Raw genomic sequence first — 17,066 nt, forward strand, 5'->3', positions numbered from 1 at the left:
ATCGAACATAAATCAAATGAAATGGGATTTTTTATCTTGTTACGTTGCTGTACTAACCTGCTAATGATGACCTGGGCCCTGTTTCACAAAAATTTAAACTAAAATCACTAAAATAGATTTTAACTAAAATCAAACTGAAGTTTTAAATTTTATGCGTTTCACGGAGATCGATTGTAACTTAAAATGCAATTTTAATTGATTTTAGTTAAAATTGCTTGCGCTCGCGCAGTGCACAATTCCGGTGAGGGCACTTAGGGTGTAAGCATACACGCTTCGGAACAGAAAACTGTTGCCAGGTTGAACTAACCGTTACAATACCAATGAGGAGGGTTTCATACGTTGTAACAATGTCTGCACGTGGTCAGACAGTCGTAGAGAGACGAAATAAATAAGTTTATTGCGTGTTATTAGTTTTGAAATGTATCAGTTGGTTGGCCTTGAACTTGCATGTAACTTTCGTGACCTTGGCATTTGATTTACTCGCAGGCTTCGATAGAAATAATGCGTATCGATAAACTAAATCGCTTGAATTTCGTAGTTTTATGGTATTTTGGATAACAGAAACTATTGAGAAATTGTCACAAATATGTGATATTTCTAACTCAAACGATTAATAAAGTATTGTCGATGTTTAAAAGTATTTAATAACTTTTTAATTAATACACGAAATAACCAATGTTCCGATGCCTAGATTTGAAATGTCAGTCCCATGGACCCTTTCAATAATAATTTGAAAATGCTAATGTGCCACACTCCTATACAAATCATCATAACCCCCATGTTCCTGAAGCAACGACCGCGAGTTTTACAACATCATGTACGTAGTTAAGGCGAAATCAAACCTTCTATTGAAGATGCATAACCCCCAAAACCATAAATACTTTGCATATGGCGTATCTAGATTATAGGACTGATGGGGTTTCGATTCCCCTGTTGTGCGTGATGGATAAGGGTCGCCCGTCCAACCTCGTGGGTTTTCTCCGGGTCCTCCGGTTTCCTCCCACTACTAAAGACCCCTACACGCAAGCGAATTATTCAAATGAAATTGAACCATGTGTTAATCCCGAAATGACTCTCTCACTCTCTTGGGGCGTCATCTAATTGCTTATATTGCCTTACAATAAAATAAACGGGTGGGCCGCAGCGATATTTCCCATGCAATGAAAAGAAGTTGAATGAAAATTATTTTTGTAAATGATATTATGTTTATATTATATAACCCGGGCCATTGGCAATATTATCATTATTCCAAATATATCTATATGTCGCTATAGATCTCACAACGTAGCTCTAATCAATGTTTGTTAATGTCGTGATTTTAAGTTAAAATTGATTTTAGTTAAAATTGTCCCTAAAATAGTCTTGTGAAACGCCACTATTTTAAGTTAAGATACAATTTTAGCTTACAATATTATTTTAGTGGATTTTATCTAAAATGCTTAAAATCGTTTTGTGAAACGCATCTATCTTAAGTTAGGATGGACTTTTAGTTTAAGACAATTTTAAGGAGATTTAAGTTTTTGTGAAACAGGGCCCAGCTCTCGGCATGCAGTATGTACTTGCCGTGCTAATGGCGACCTACTCACGGCATGCAGTATACACTGTTAGAAATGATAAGGTAGTGTACACTAGCTGTGATGTAAGGTTTATACTTAAACATGCATTATGCAAGAGCTAAATCTGCCTATTTCAGGTCTTTCTTTAGGCCTGAAATGTTATCTAAATTAATTAGACATTAATTAACCTATCCAGACCATAATCAATTCTAGATGGCAGCGCTAGCCTGCGATCTTTAGTGGATTGTAAGCCGATTTACTGCATAACTTTCCTTCTCTATTAAACGATTAAATGGATAATCGAGACTATGCTGTTTATCGTACTGACTTTAGTAATGATGACCGAGGCTTATGGGAATTTCAGTCGCTTAGTTCTCGGTTCATCGTGGATCAATTTGAATGAAATTTTCACCAAATTGCCTTTACATTATCTAGTTTTTAACTATTATAGTGAGAACTGCCAACTCGTTACCGAATCTCCCATAATGTATCTTTAATTAACACTGCTTATTGTTTTTAATTACACCTATTTTTAATTACACCTATTTTTAATTACACCTATTTTTAAAACAGTGTGGGTGAAACTGTAACCGGACTAATGAGGACGTGCACGTGCCATGTATTATGGAAAAATTTACCTGAGGGGGGGGGGGAGAGAGAGAGAGGTGAAATGGGATTTAACGTCCACTCGACACAAATTAGGTCATTTCAGGATAGGTGGAATCTGTACCCGTGCAGCGGCACTACTGCCTACTCTCTGTCGAATTCCAACTATGAAGGGTCCATTTCTTGCACGCAAACGTGTTCGTTAGACATCGGATTTTCCTACCATGGGAAAGAATAGACGGTGTTCCAAGCCGGACCGCCCGTCCAGCACCACTGACAACTGACAAGGGTAAATCCAAGAAATATTCCTGGACAACACAGGGATCGAACCTGGAACTTCATGTTTAGTGGGACAACGCCATATTGCCTGAACAACCGTGGCCCAGATTATAGATATATCGTTATGTAAGGAATATGTATATATTAAGTATTAATTAATCATTTAGTTTTTTTATTCACTTGTCAGTTAATTAACTCTTCTCTAGACTAACTAATAAATAAAAAAACATTTATATGGATATTAATATCTACTTATTAAAACAAGTATACCCGTACTACGGTTAGGTCTAAATACCATCAATAATGATTCGATTTGACTAATAATTCGGGTTCGTAATTTCAATGATTCTGGATAATACTTACTGTTAGATTTAATGGAGGTTGGCGTGGGATGGGGCGAGTTTGCTCAATGTTCACAATCCTCAAGTCATGATAAGTCACCGAGGAGAGTTACTTTAAGTACAATTTCAATTTTCTAGAACAGTTTTCAATCAAAACAAGTTCATTAGCTCCAGGGAATTATTCACCATATTGCCCTACATCTGACGTCTTTAGTATACTGACGTCATAACTAGTGTGTACAGGTGACCAACATTGTCACTGGCTGACAGTGGCGCAGGTTAGTGTCATATAGTGTCATCTTGTCACCCGAGGTTATAAACAACTAATTAATTAAATGATTAATTTACGTGACCACTAGCACAGTGACCGCCCGGCTGACCAGTTAACACTTTTATTAAAAACCATTCGACGATGTACTTTAATTGGATTCGCGTCCATAGCTGACGCTATTTGGTCTGATTCCCAGGGGCGTAACCAGGGTCGTGGTACAGTTGATTCAATGAGTAAGATGATTCGCTGAGTTGGATCCTAATGTTGGCTGATAATTTTCATCGGGATTTTTCGGCGTGGTTCGCCATTGTCAGTGGTGCAGGACAGCCTATAGTCGTTCGGGTGAGGCGAAATCCCAAGGTCCTGTGTACACATTGGCGTGCATGTAAAAGATCCCTTGGCAGCTGTAATTCGATGTATGAGTAGGTCGTGGTACTGCTGCCCAGGCAACACCACATTTCATTCCATTTAGGTATAGTTAAAACTGAACTGTCATGTGAAACGTCGTGGGTTCGCAAGTAGAATCTGTATGTCGGATGTTCCTCTGAGTGTAGTATGAGGGGAAATGGTCTACTCTTAAATCGACTTCCAACTGCCAACGGATCGTTTACGTGCATGCCAATGTATACACGGGGCCTGGGTTTTTCGTCCCATCCGAATGACTATGCAGCTGCCCTTTTCATGCGCTAACGTCATACCCACTGATCCACCGTGGCCCACTGCTTTGATTGAAGTCTCTGTGTGATATTTGCATCTATCAGAAAATATCAAATCCTCCTCGACTTAATGTCAAAATATCAATGACTTGGATTCATTTGAACAAAAAGAGTGTCATCAAAATAGCTCAGCAAAAATCATAGACTAGTGACCATATTCTATTATCGGCTTTAATGAATGTCGAATGTTGACAAATTTTCAATTCAATATATTATATTTCTTTAAATGGTAATTGGAACATGATCAATTTAAACCCTATTTATGGATACCAATTAATATAGTTTATAACACTGCGACGTTTCAACAAGTTGTCACAGGTCGTTATCAAGCATATAAATTAAATGAAATGGGGTTTAACGTCCTACTGTTTTGCTCCGAACTCGGCTAATGAAGACGTGCATACGCCATACAGTGTGCTAGGAGGGAAATTTTGCCCAGACAGCGGCACTGCGGCCTACTCTTATATCGAATTCCAACTGTTAAGGGATCTTTTACGTGAACGCCAATGTGTACACGGGGCCTCGTTTTTTCGTGCCATCCGAACGACTAGACAGCTGTTTTGTCAGGCCCTCCGCCCTGTATCACTAACAAGGGGGAACCACGCTGGAAAATCTGAATGAACTTTCTCGGTCCATGCAGGGATCGAACACCCGACCTCCAGGCTAGCGAGCCAGCGTCTTACCCACTTAGTATCAAGCATATAACACAACTAACTAAATAAATTTGTGCTTTAATAAATTTAAAATCTTATTAAAACGTTGCAGTTGATACACCATAGTAATTGGTATCCATAAATAGGGTTTAAATTCATAATTAACTGTGGAACTTTAATTTTAAAGGCGCTAAATCGCTAGTATTTGTGACATAGAAATTGACACAAATGGGTCGCAACGCATATAACAATGTAATGTAAACGTATATAAACTGATTTACATTCAGTCATTTCTGTTTTTACTCCTAATGTCAAATGTCCAGGAAATAAGCCATGCTCGCCAGATAAGAATATGTCGTCATCGTTTGACATGACTTTTGGAAGATGTCTAGCCTCGTTCTTCGAGTACCTTATTACAAATGGCGCTCAAACTCAAGCTGGTACACGACTTGTGTACCAATGGTAAAATTTTTATTCTGTCTTAAATATTGGATATCACAATTCGTGTTTATAATTAGAGACTTGGCTACTTTAAATATAGACAAATACCCACTTTACAAAGTAAATCAGCACATCAAATTCATTTAAATCGACGTTTTGGTTATTAAAGCTTTTTTTCTTCTATAAATTAAAGCAAAGCAGTTGAGTCAATCTAAATCTGAAATAGTTAAAATTAAATCCACAAGTTGAATGGTAATTTAATCCCAGCAGTTGAGTCAATCTAAATCTGAAATAGTTAAAATTAAATCCACAAGTTGAATGATAATTTAATCCCTGTGTATTGGTCTCGTGTAATAATATTTTAATAAGGAGGAAATATTTGTATAAAACCCAGTGATTTATGACTAATATTGTTACTAGATAGCGGAAATTATAGTTTATAATAGGAAATTCACAATTATATTTGGTTAGGATTTCACACTGAGTGGAATAAAATGAAATGAAAAAGAAATGGGATGTAACGTCCTACTGTTCTGTTCCGAACTGGGCTATTTCTTTGCCCCATATATTCTCGCGGGAAAGGAGAACAAAAATACATAAAAATAGTAGTGATCCCCGTCGTAATTTACTCCAAAACGAGCCGGTTGGTGACTTGGTTGGTTGCTCGTCAGTCCGCCCACCGTTTCTGAAAATCCTGGATCCGCCCCTGCTATATTTAAGGATATGAATGATTGGCAACCTATATATAAGGATATCAATGACTCATTTTCTCGAGTTAGTTCGTTGGGTTTCTTTTTATTATTTTCGTGGTTGTTTTTCCCACGCAATATTTCTCTCCATTCTTTAAGATATTTATGAAGTTATTATCTGGTTTCAGTTGAACACGTGACTAATAATTTCCTTATTTGAGTTTAAAATCAAACATAGGGGACAATCGTTTAGAATCCTGTCATAAGTTTATTCAATATACCGACTATAGTTAAAGGAGGAAGAAGATTGCTACATCTTGATATAATATCCGCTGTTAATAATATTTCACCAACTTCCCCTTGTGGTTGATCAAGACATACAGTCGTTTAACAGAGAGAACAGGGTATGTAACTGGATTTTCATTTGTTTTTCTTTTAAATGATATTTTAGGTTTTGTGGCCTCTGGTACCCTGCTTGTCATATCTCAATGAACCTCTATATGTAACTGGATTTTCATTTGGTTTTCCTTTAAATGTTGTTTAAAGTTTTTCACTCACCTCACCCCTGTCAAGCACCAACATACCAACCCCCCCCCCCCAACCGTCACCCCTGTCAAGCACCAACATCCCTCCCCACCCCCTCACCCCTGTCAAGCACCAACACACCCACCCACCCACCCCATCCCTCACCCCTGTCAAGCACCAACACACCCCACCCAACCCCCTCACCCCTGTCAAGCACCAACACACCCACCCACCTACTACTCTGCTCCGACTGGGCTAATGAAGATAAACCTACGCCATACAGTGTGCTATGATGGAAATTTTGCCCGGACAGCGGCGATACGTCCTATTCTTATAGCGAATTTGATGGAAATTTTTCAATATATTAATTATTTTTATGTATTTTTGAACTATTATAGACAGAATGGCTTGCTCTTTATCTAAATCATACAGTAAACACTTGTATTCTATCGATGGTTAAAGTAGCTAAGTCTCTAACTAAATATCATCCACCGTGAAAAGATGGGCTTCGAATATCCAATATTTAAGGTTGCGTGTTCGATCCCAGCATTGGGCGAGAAAGTTCATCGGGACTTTTCGACGTGGTTTACCCTTGTCAGTGGTGCAGGGTAGCTGTCTAGTCGTTCGCATGGTACGAAAAATCGAGGTCCCGTGCATACATTAGCGTACACGTAAAAGACCTTTTGGCAGTTGGAATTCGATATGAGTAGGCCATTGTGCCGCTGTCCGGGCAAAATTTCCCTCATCGCAAATTGTATATGCCCGTGTTCATTAGCCCAGTTTAGGAGCAGACCAGTAGGGCGTTAAACCCCATTTCATTCCGTTTCAGCGCCATTTGTAACAAGGGACTCGTAGAACGCGGCTAGACATATTCCACAAGTCATCTCAAACGGTGACTTCATATTCTTAAAACAGAAATGATTGAATGTAAATCAGTTTATATACCTATTACATTATTATATGTGTTACGGCCCATTTGTGTCATTTCCTAGATACCACATATCCGATCACCGAATGGAACTTCACAGAGGGATAGCTCATTCTCCACCCCTGCGCCGCTAGATCGATTACCGTGAAATTTTCATCTGGAATTTGATTTTTTTTTTCTCTTTATTCCATGAAGCACGGAGCCCTGGCCCCCTCAAGCCCATGGCTAAGCTGGGCTTTGGCCAGATATGTATAGGCAGTCACGTGTCCAGGGCCGGGAAAAGATGTACAGGCAACCATATGTCTCAAAATGAAAAGAAATGAAATGAAATGAAATGGGGTTTAACGTCCTACTGTTTTGCTCCGAACTGGGCTAATGAAGACGGGCAAACGCCATACAGTGTGCTATGAGGGAAATTTTGCCCGGACAGCGGCACTACGGCCTACTCTCATATCGAATTCCAACTGCCAAGGGATCTTTTACGTGCACGCCAATGTGTACACGGGACCTCGGTTTTTCGTCTCATCCGAATGACTAGACAGCTGTCCTTTTCAGGCCCTCCGTCATGCATCACTGACAAGGGGAAACCAATGTCTCAAAATACTGACATTGATAAAATCAAAAGGGGTGAAAATAATATCTTTACGCCCACATCGACAATGAGCCCGTACCACCTCTCCCGTGCGCCCTTTCTCACCCAAAAATAAATGCCAGTCCCGTTAGACTGGAGGCTCAGCGCGGGGGTTTGGGGGGGGGGGGGGTCCATCAAATGGGCACACAAACCAGACCCAACTTTTCTTGAGTAAAATTTTGTGTGGAATACGATGCCGAGTGGTAATCAGTCCGCCGTTGGGGAGTTTTCGAGATATTCGGGATCAAAGGTCAAATGAGTTCATTTGCACTGAAAGTAAATGGGCAGCCATTCTTGAATTATGAAAAGAAGCTGAAAATCGAAAGTAATCAAACTTTCAATAAAAATGTAAACTTGCGAAATTCACCTTTAGTCTTAGTGACCCTGGAGGTCAAAAGGTGAATTTTCCGATTTTGCACTAGGAAGATTTAAAGCAATAAAATGTCAACGTAAAATATAAAAACTAAAGCGAAACCTGTTCTATTTAATAATAGGAACATTTAAAATTTATCTTTAGGGGGTCTTAGCACCAAACTTTTACTTTGGAACGTCGAAAATGATCTTGCATAACAGAACCAACGCACTTTGAAACCTGTTTCAAAAATACGTAAAAACTGTCAAATCGAAATCTCTCCGATTTATTTTCACAACGATTGTTGTACATAACGATACTAGTTATCTGATAAACAATTGAATAGTTTCAGTGTTGGACTCCAGCCTGCAGGCCGCGTGGATTTCCGAGAATCCCAGTCTAGGAAAAACGACGTTAATCTGTGACGGGAAAACACGTATCTGACGACGAGATTAAAAGTTTGCAAATTTTTTATGAGTTTTTATGAATTTCGCCGGCACTTGGATGCAGATAAAACCGGCGAATGCTTTGTATATAGTAGTTCACAGGATATATATGTCATATTGGTAAATGTTAGCGGGGAAAATTTGGGCAGGCTTTGTGACGCGGCCTGCAGACTGGAGTCCAGCCATGAAACTATTCAATTGGGTTTTTTTTCAGACAACTAGTATCATTATGTATAACATTCGTTGTAAAACTAATTCCGCGAGATTTTGATTTAACAGTTTATAAATCAAAATGAGTCCCAATGGAGCCGATGAACCTATATCACACGTTCCCCTTGGGCTGGATTATCTGATGTCGGAAGTTGACCCACCTGATCCGACTAAATCATAACGCGCCACAAAAAAAAACGTACATCGGTACTAAGCGTTTCTTACAATCCCGTCTCATGCTTCTTGTCATGCACGATTATTTTTCTAAAAAAAACCTTTTTATGGAATATTTAACAGATTTATAAAAGGACGGAAGACAGAAATTGAATGAAAGATGTTGAAGATACCTTATTCAAGAGAAATGGCCTGTGTTACTACTGTAATAGCCTTCGTCTTTCAGCTATTAGCTGTATGGACGCCTCACTGGATCCATACTCATGAGGGTCAGGTTTTAACCAATTATAGTGGTTTATGGGAGACGTGTGATATATATTATAATAAAGACAACATTAGTTGCTTCACGTGTAAATATATTCACATAGATCAACACAAAACACAAGATGGTGAGTATATAATATACGTCATAGTTCACTGCATGACGTCATGATATTCCCCATGTTCCTGATGCAACGACTGCGAGTTTCACAACATCTGGCCGTTGCTTGTTTACTTCACAATTCCCGAATTTATAGCTATGTTATCTACAGACACGTGGGCAATAGCCTTCAATCAGAGGTAGTGACATCGCGACCTCCACGGAAACCTTGACATTGAATGAACCTTGAACTGTGCAACTCGGTTATCACAGGTAGACATTTTAGCTTTAAAGCGCGAGACTTGGTATTCGCGACGATCGAGGAATCTGATAGGCTCACAAGTTGGGCTTGTGCCCAATCGAAATTAGTGCCGCAATATGCAGGGTATTACGTGAAGACCTTGATAAGATGTACGGAGTTAAAGCGAGATCAAGCCTTCTATTGAAGATGACAAAGCTGCAACTTTGGTTATGGGAATAGCCATCTTCAGTAGAAGGCTTGATCTCGTCTGTAGATAACATAGCTATAAATTCGGGAATTGTGAAGTAAACAAGCAACGGCCAGATGTTGTGAAACTCGCAGTCGTTGCTTCAGGAACATGCAGCTTTGTAAACTTTTGTAAAGTCTTTCGTTTCTTGTCCATCGACTGTTTTTGATGAAATAAGATAATTATAAATATCTCCGTACATCACATTAGGCCAGTATCTCTCATCGTCAAACCAAGCAGTAATTTCATCTAAATCACAAGTTATGTTTTTTAATTCATTACACAGTAGTTAAATAGAGAATCTCCTACTAGTCTTTTTTGATATCAAAAAAATATCAACACTCGTTTGATAAAGTAAATAAACGAGTAGAAGAGTAGGAGATTTTATTTATCACCCAATCCTTTCTTACATGCACAAATAAATAAATATAATTCTTTGTTATAGATTTCACTTTTACTGAATCTGATTACATTACCGGCGTAGTGATACATCATATTTTGACAGCAATTCAACCATTGCAAAGTCCTTTATATTGACCCAGTGTTTCCATCAATGTCGGTTAAATAAAATAGTTCCTTTTTAATAAAAAAAAAAAAATAGGGTTACTTTTAATAAAAGAATGAATATTTCTTTGAAAATAAAAAAAGTAGTATCGTTTTAATTGACTAATCAAATTCATGTAAAGCGATATCGCAGCAGATTATAAAATTTATCATACAAGCGTTATCTACTGTAAAATGTGTATTATTGGGTGATAATAAATCTTATCAAAGAACAGAGAAATTTGACGGGTACTAGCTAAAGAAGCAATATAAAGGGGTATAAACAGAAAAATGCGAATATAATTTCATTCCGCAAAAATGAGTGCCGGGATTTTTTACTAACTATTGTGTGGGGTGATGCAAAATGAAATGAAATGAAATGAAATGGGGTTTAACGTCCTACTGTTCTGCTCCGAACTGGGCTAATGATGACGGGCATACGCCATACAGTGTGCTATGAGGGAAAATTTGCCTGGACAGAGGCACTACGGCCTACTTTTATATCGAATTCCAACTATCAAGGGATCTTTTACGTGCACGCCAATGTGTACACGGGACCTCGGTTTTTCGTCCCATCCGAACGACTAGACAGCTGTCCTTGGCAGGCCCTCCGTCCTGCATCACTGACAAGGGGGAACCACGCCGGAAAATCTGGTAAAACTTTCTCGGCCAATGCAGAGATCGAACACCCGACCTCCATGCTAGCGAGCCAGCGTCTTACCCACTTATCCACGTGATCTCCGTGGGGTGATGCAATTACCAACCGGAATTCAGAGTTTTAGAAAATTCCACAATTCTGATTCAGAGTGTCCGTCAAACTCAAACTGCAGTTTGGGGAAAAATTTCAAGATTTTTATTTTATTTGTTGTGTATGTGTGTGTGTGAGAAAGAGAGAGAGAGAGAGAGAGAGAGAGAGAGGGGTGAGAGAGAGAGAGAGGCGGGGGCGGCTTTTAACGCCCATTCGACACAAACTAACATATCGTAGTAGATTTTAATTTCGTTTAAATTGACTAAAATCAAAGCAGTCTGATTTCTTTAATAGAAGTTCTAATATTAGTCTACTTTTGAATTCCAAATATAAAACCTAAACTATATGTTACACAATATCTATTTTCAGTATTTATGATACATGTTCAGTTATTAGCCGTGAGTGCGCTAATAGTGATGGGCGTGGTGTTACTGTTACGGCTAGCCATTCTCTGTTCGTGTTTAGATATATGGAGTTATTGTATCCGGGTGATGATTATTGTAACGACCATATTATCAGGTAAGATATATAGGTAATACACAACCTTCATATCACCATATTATCAGGTAAGATATGTAGGTAATACACAACCTTCATATCACCATATTATCAGGTAAGATATATAGGTAATACACAACCTTCATATCACCATATTATCAGGTAAGATATATAGGTAATACACAACCTTCATATCTTAGTTAAAGAAACCGCTTAAAGCGAGAATTTCATATTTTCTAAACCCAAAGTCAAAACATATTTATTTCCATGTCTTTTGCTCAATAGGTTATCAACTCACTATTATACGATCATAGGCATTATTTCCCACACTTAAAAATCATTGACACAGGAAATAATAACACAGTTACCTCCATTGTTTTCCTATTTCCCCCATGGAATAGCTATCTTCAATCGTTTAAACTTGAAGTTAAAAACGATTTTTTGTCAATTTCTCAACTGGCAATAGTGAATTATAGGATTAATAGGATTAATCCTATTGTCTATTGTACACAGGACCGCTACAGGCACTCCCCAGTAGCTTTCAGTTCCCGGGACATATTATCATTATTTAAATGTATTTTGGTGTTATCATTATGTGAATGTATAGTTTGATTATCATTATCTTAATGTATATATGTACGTATTATCATGTTGTGAATGTATAGTTTGATTATCATTATGTAAATGTATATCTGTATTATAATTATGTAAATGTATATATGTATATTTTGTTTGTATATTGTCATTATGTGACTGTATATTTTGTAGGGTTATTATCTTTATGTGAATGTATATTTTGTATATGTATTATCATTATGTTAATGTATATTTTGTAGGGCTGTTATCGTTATCCAGTGCCATCTTGTATGCAGCAGCTCTATGCCCTACATCAGATGTTAAACATTCCATTACAACTATAAAAGGCTGGTCATTTGGTTTGGAGATTATTGCCAGTATTCTCTGTGTTCCAGCTGTTACTATTACTCTAAGAGAATTTGACAGGTTTAACAGCCTTTAATATATTTATACTATATTGTTTCGTTTAAAGATGGGTTCCCAGAAAATTATTTATCGGGTGGTTATTTCCAATAAAAGTATGGTAATTTTGGTATATATGGAAAGTAGAGATATCCAATCTTACTAGAAAAATACTGAATTCCCCGAAAAACACTCATGAAGCGTATACAGGACAAATATATAAGGTTCCCCTGATCAACAGCCCGACGATTAGGAATTTCTGCACGCGTGATGTCAAAGGTCACGCGCGAACATTGAGCGCTTGATGTACAAGTTGATAAACTTAATGAAGAGTTAGACGTACAACACTTGCTGAGATAAAAATGACGGAAAAAGACGCGGGTAGTGGATAATCCGAGAATTTAATTAGGATTCGATATTCGTAATAAATAGTAAGCGATTAAAGACAACATCGTCTTATGTATGCAATGAATTCTCCTCTGACTTCAAAGAGAGGTAAGTCACGTGACGTAAACATGACCTGGTTTGATCGAATTTTTATAGCAGGACATTCCTTCGCAATTACAATATTTGAGAAGGATTTGAAGCAAAGTTATGACAAATTAATTTGTTTGAATATATTTTTAGTCATTAAATCACCCAGTTTGTACGCGGGAATCCATCTTTAAAAAAAAATTGGGGTCGGGGGGTCTAGTGGTTTAATGCGTGAAATCATGGGGTCAAGTGGCGTGGTTTCGATTCCCCGCTTGAACGTGACAAGGAGTCGGATCGCCTATCTAGCCTCGTGGATTTTTCCGGTTTGCTTCAAATGTTAAAGATCCCTATCCGCAAGCGAATTACTGAATACAATTGAACCATATGTGAGTCCCGAAATGACCTAGTTTGTGTCGGGTGTATGTTACACGGATATAATGAGATGAAATGTGGTCTAACGTCTCACTGTCTACTGTTCTACACCGACTGGGAAGACGAGTCTTTCGGATAAGCCTGGGTGCTGTCTATGACTATCTTTTCTTCGAGACAAAGCTGTTGTGTGGGTGTGGCTGTCTTTTTCTATTGAATCGGGTTGATCCGAGTCCCACTTGTACATGACAAGGAGTAGGGTCGCCTGTTCAAACTTGTGGGTTTTCCCCGGGTTCACTTTAAGACTTCCTGGTTTCCCTGTTGGCTTGTTAATATGTTAGCTAATCTCGGTGGGGTTGTTGATAGAGAATGGAGTTTTACGTCCTGCACAGCTGGACAATCTCCAGGAACACTCTCGGTTAACATCGGGACCGGACCTCCAGGTTGGCACACTAGAGTTTTACACACTGAGCCACCGCGGCTCCCCATGCACAACACAAAGATACCCTTGTAAATGGGATTCGAACAGGAGAAGGCAGAAACGTGTCCGATTCTCCCGACAAAATTGATCATCTTACCGCAGAAAAGTTCCCACATAAAAAAAAATAAAATCATATTGTTTATCTGCATTCATTCCTTTTTGAGCACATAGCTTCAAACTTGGGCATTTCCGGCCCATGCCTTGAACTCTTGTTTTTCAAGCACATAGCTTGAACACATGGCTTTTCGAACACATTGCTTGAACCCAATGTTAAGTGGGTAAGGCGCTGGCTCGCTAGCCTGGAGGTCGGGTGTTCGATCCCTGCATTGGCCGAGAAAGTTCATCTCGATTTTCCGGCGTGATTTCCCCTTGTCAGTGATGCAGAACGGAGGGCCTGACAAGGACAGCTGCCTAGTCGTTCGGATGGGACGAAAAACCGAGGTCCCGTGTACACATTGGCGTGCACGTAAAAGATCCCTTGGCAGTTGGAATTCGATATAAGAGTAGGCCGTAGCGCCGCTGCCCGGGCAAAATTTCCCTCATAGCACACTGTATGGCGTATGCCCGTCTTCAATTAGCCCAGGTTAGGTGCAGAAGAGTAGGACGTTAAACCCCATTTCATTTCATTTCATTTCAAACACATGGCTTTTCGAGCACATAGCTTGAACCCTGAGCTTTTCGAGCACAGCTTAATACCCCGTTGGCTTTTCTGGCACATACCTTGGACCCCGGGCTTCTCGACCACATACCTTGGACCCCGGGCTTCTCGACCACATACCTTGGACCCCGGGCTTCTCGACCACATACCTTGGACCCCGGGCTTCTCGACCACATACCTTGGACCCCGGGCTTCTCGACCACATACCTTGGACCCCGGGCTTCTCGACCACATACCTTGGACCCCGGGCTTCTCGACCACATACCTTGGACCCCGGGCTTCTCGACCACATACCTTGTACTCTGTGTTTTTTTCAAGCAACTATTAACGTGATAAATGCTTTTGTTGCTTTGCTAGCCTGGAGGTCGGGTGTTCGATCCCTGCATTGGCCGAGAAAGTTCATCTGGATTTTACGGCGTGGTCGCCCCTTGTCAGTGATGCAGGACGGAGGGACTGACGACTGACAAGGACAGCTGTCTAGTCGTTCTGATGGGACGATAAACCGGTTTCCTGTGTACACATTGGCGTGCACGTAAAAGATCACTTGGCAGTTGGAATTCGATATAAGAGTAGGCCGTAGTGCCGCTGTCCGGGCATAATTTCCCTCATAGCACACTGTATGGCGTATGCCCGTCTTCATTCGCCCAGTTCATAGCAGAACAGTAGGACGTTAAACTCCATTTCATTTCATTTCGTTAAATGTTTTTATCTGTGTCTAGTTAATTGTATATGATTTTATTTTCAGATCTGCTTATCAGCCTATAAACAATAAATACCAGTGACATGTGTACGATTTCTAAAATTAAGGGGTTGAGGGCACCCAAATGCTTAAAAACTTGACATTGAATGAAATGCGGGTGCATAAATATCTTCAAAGCAGCAGTATCATCATCTGGCACCATAACCCAACACATTTCGACAGCTAAAACCAAAGTCGGAGGAGGGACTTAACCCAAATCCCAAACACCAAATACGTCTGTAGTAAATTCAATCAAGAATATATACTTGTTGTCCTTGATTGTGTTCTACAACCATGACCAGCCAACATAACAACCATTGTAAAACTAAACTAACATGGTGTGTACATAGTATACTCTTTGTGGTGTTTCGTCTGATATCTGCTGCTAGCTTTATACATTGCTGTTAACGTCACCATTTTGGGGCCTATGTCGTGTAAAATCGCAAGCCTAAGTATTAAACTAAGACCGGAGACTGTTACCTAACTTTTGAGTCTGAGTTTTGTTTTACACAGCTCCCTGTGTCTAACGTTTGAGCCTGAGTTTGTTTTTACTCAGCCCCCTGTGTCTATAGGCACGCCTTGGTGGAAGTGTCATGTGTAGTCGGCTGATGATTCAGCTAGTCGCTTCCTGTACATTTTATGTTTCACTTAAATACAAAGTTTTTCTGTGCTGATGCTGCTTGTGCGATCTATAGTAGCGTTACAGTGATCTAATAAATCAAACGAGGCCAATCTTGTTTTCAACTAACCAGGCTAATCAAGACCAGGGGACGGGTGGGGTGGGGTATGCGTGTGCTTGAAATCACAAGGTCTGTCATTGAGTCAAGTGCCGTGGTTTCGATTTCCCGCTTGAAAATGACACACAGCAGGGTCGCCTGCCAACCTCATGAGATTTCTCTGGGTCCTCTGATTTCCTCCCACTCCCAAAGACCTCTACACGCAAGCGAATTATTGAAATAGAATTGAACCATATGTTAGTTCCGAAATGACCTAGTTTGTGTTTGGACGTTAAAAACACTATTATTCTCTCCCGCTAATGAAAATGGGCGAACGGCATGCAAAGATATGTGGTTTCAATACTGAGGACTACAGTCTTTCACAGCAGCAATGCATGCAGTTTGCTATGATGAGAAAGTTTCTTATCCAGACGATGGCACTCTTCATGGAATTCCAGCTGTCTGACGTGCACACCAACAATTACATTTGGATCTGGGATTGTCATCTCTGGGATTGTCATCTCAGGGAGGGTGGGGGGGAAGCATGATTGAAAGAATTACCTCAGCCAGCAAGTACACTGTATCTCGGATTATCATCCCAGAGGGAGGGGGCATAATTGAATGAATTACCTCGGCCAACTCATAGTGAGCCACCACAAATACCTAGATCCTGTATCATGGTACCAAAAAACATGTGTATCGTTATCATATGATATGATATTACATATATAAGTTGTAATCTATAGTCCCATCTTAAGCCGTCTGAGAACAGTCGACAACACTAAGTATTTTGCAAGAATTTTGAGAGGATTGAATATATCCTGCTTTTTTTTAAAACAATTGAAAAGATGTAAAATTAGTCCTTTTTGTGTATAACAAATGTGAACCCGAGTGGGACCGTAATATACAAAACAGTATATTTAGAGTTGATAATTCGGTGTGTCCAGAATACTATAGTCTGAGATCCACAAGCCTAGAACTCAACCCTAAAGACTGTTCAGACACTCTTACAAGCTGGCAAGAGTCAAAGCTACCGTCTAGGGCAGTTATTCTCAACCAGTGTGCCGCGAGATCTTCCTTAGTGTGCCGCGAAATTTTGAATAAGGACTCCAAAAGTGCTGTATAAACTGTTGTTTGTTTGATTGGTTCGTAGAATCAAGTTACGATCAAGGGCAGAATAATCTGAATTCGTAAA

The 17,066-nt window shown here is 39.6% G+C and overlaps 1 long non-coding RNA gene across 1 annotated transcript; it reads left to right on the forward strand.

Moving 5' to 3' along the window:
- The first annotated feature begins 5,666 nt into the window (after positions 1–5,666).
- On the forward strand, positions 5,667–15,639 carry LOC126822696 (uncharacterized). The gene is made up of 5 exons (XR_007680933.2): positions 5,667–5,956; positions 8,942–9,207; positions 11,328–11,477; positions 12,293–12,458; positions 15,162–15,639. It is a non-coding gene; the product is annotated as an uncharacterized LOC126822696 (long non-coding RNA).
- The last annotated feature ends 1,427 nt before the right edge of the window (positions 15,640–17,066 follow it).

Source organism: Patella vulgata, chromosome 5, assembly GCF_932274485.2.
Source record: "Patella vulgata chromosome 5, xgPatVulg1.2, whole genome shotgun sequence".
NCBI lineage: Eukaryota > Metazoa > Mollusca > Gastropoda > Patellidae > Patella > Patella vulgata.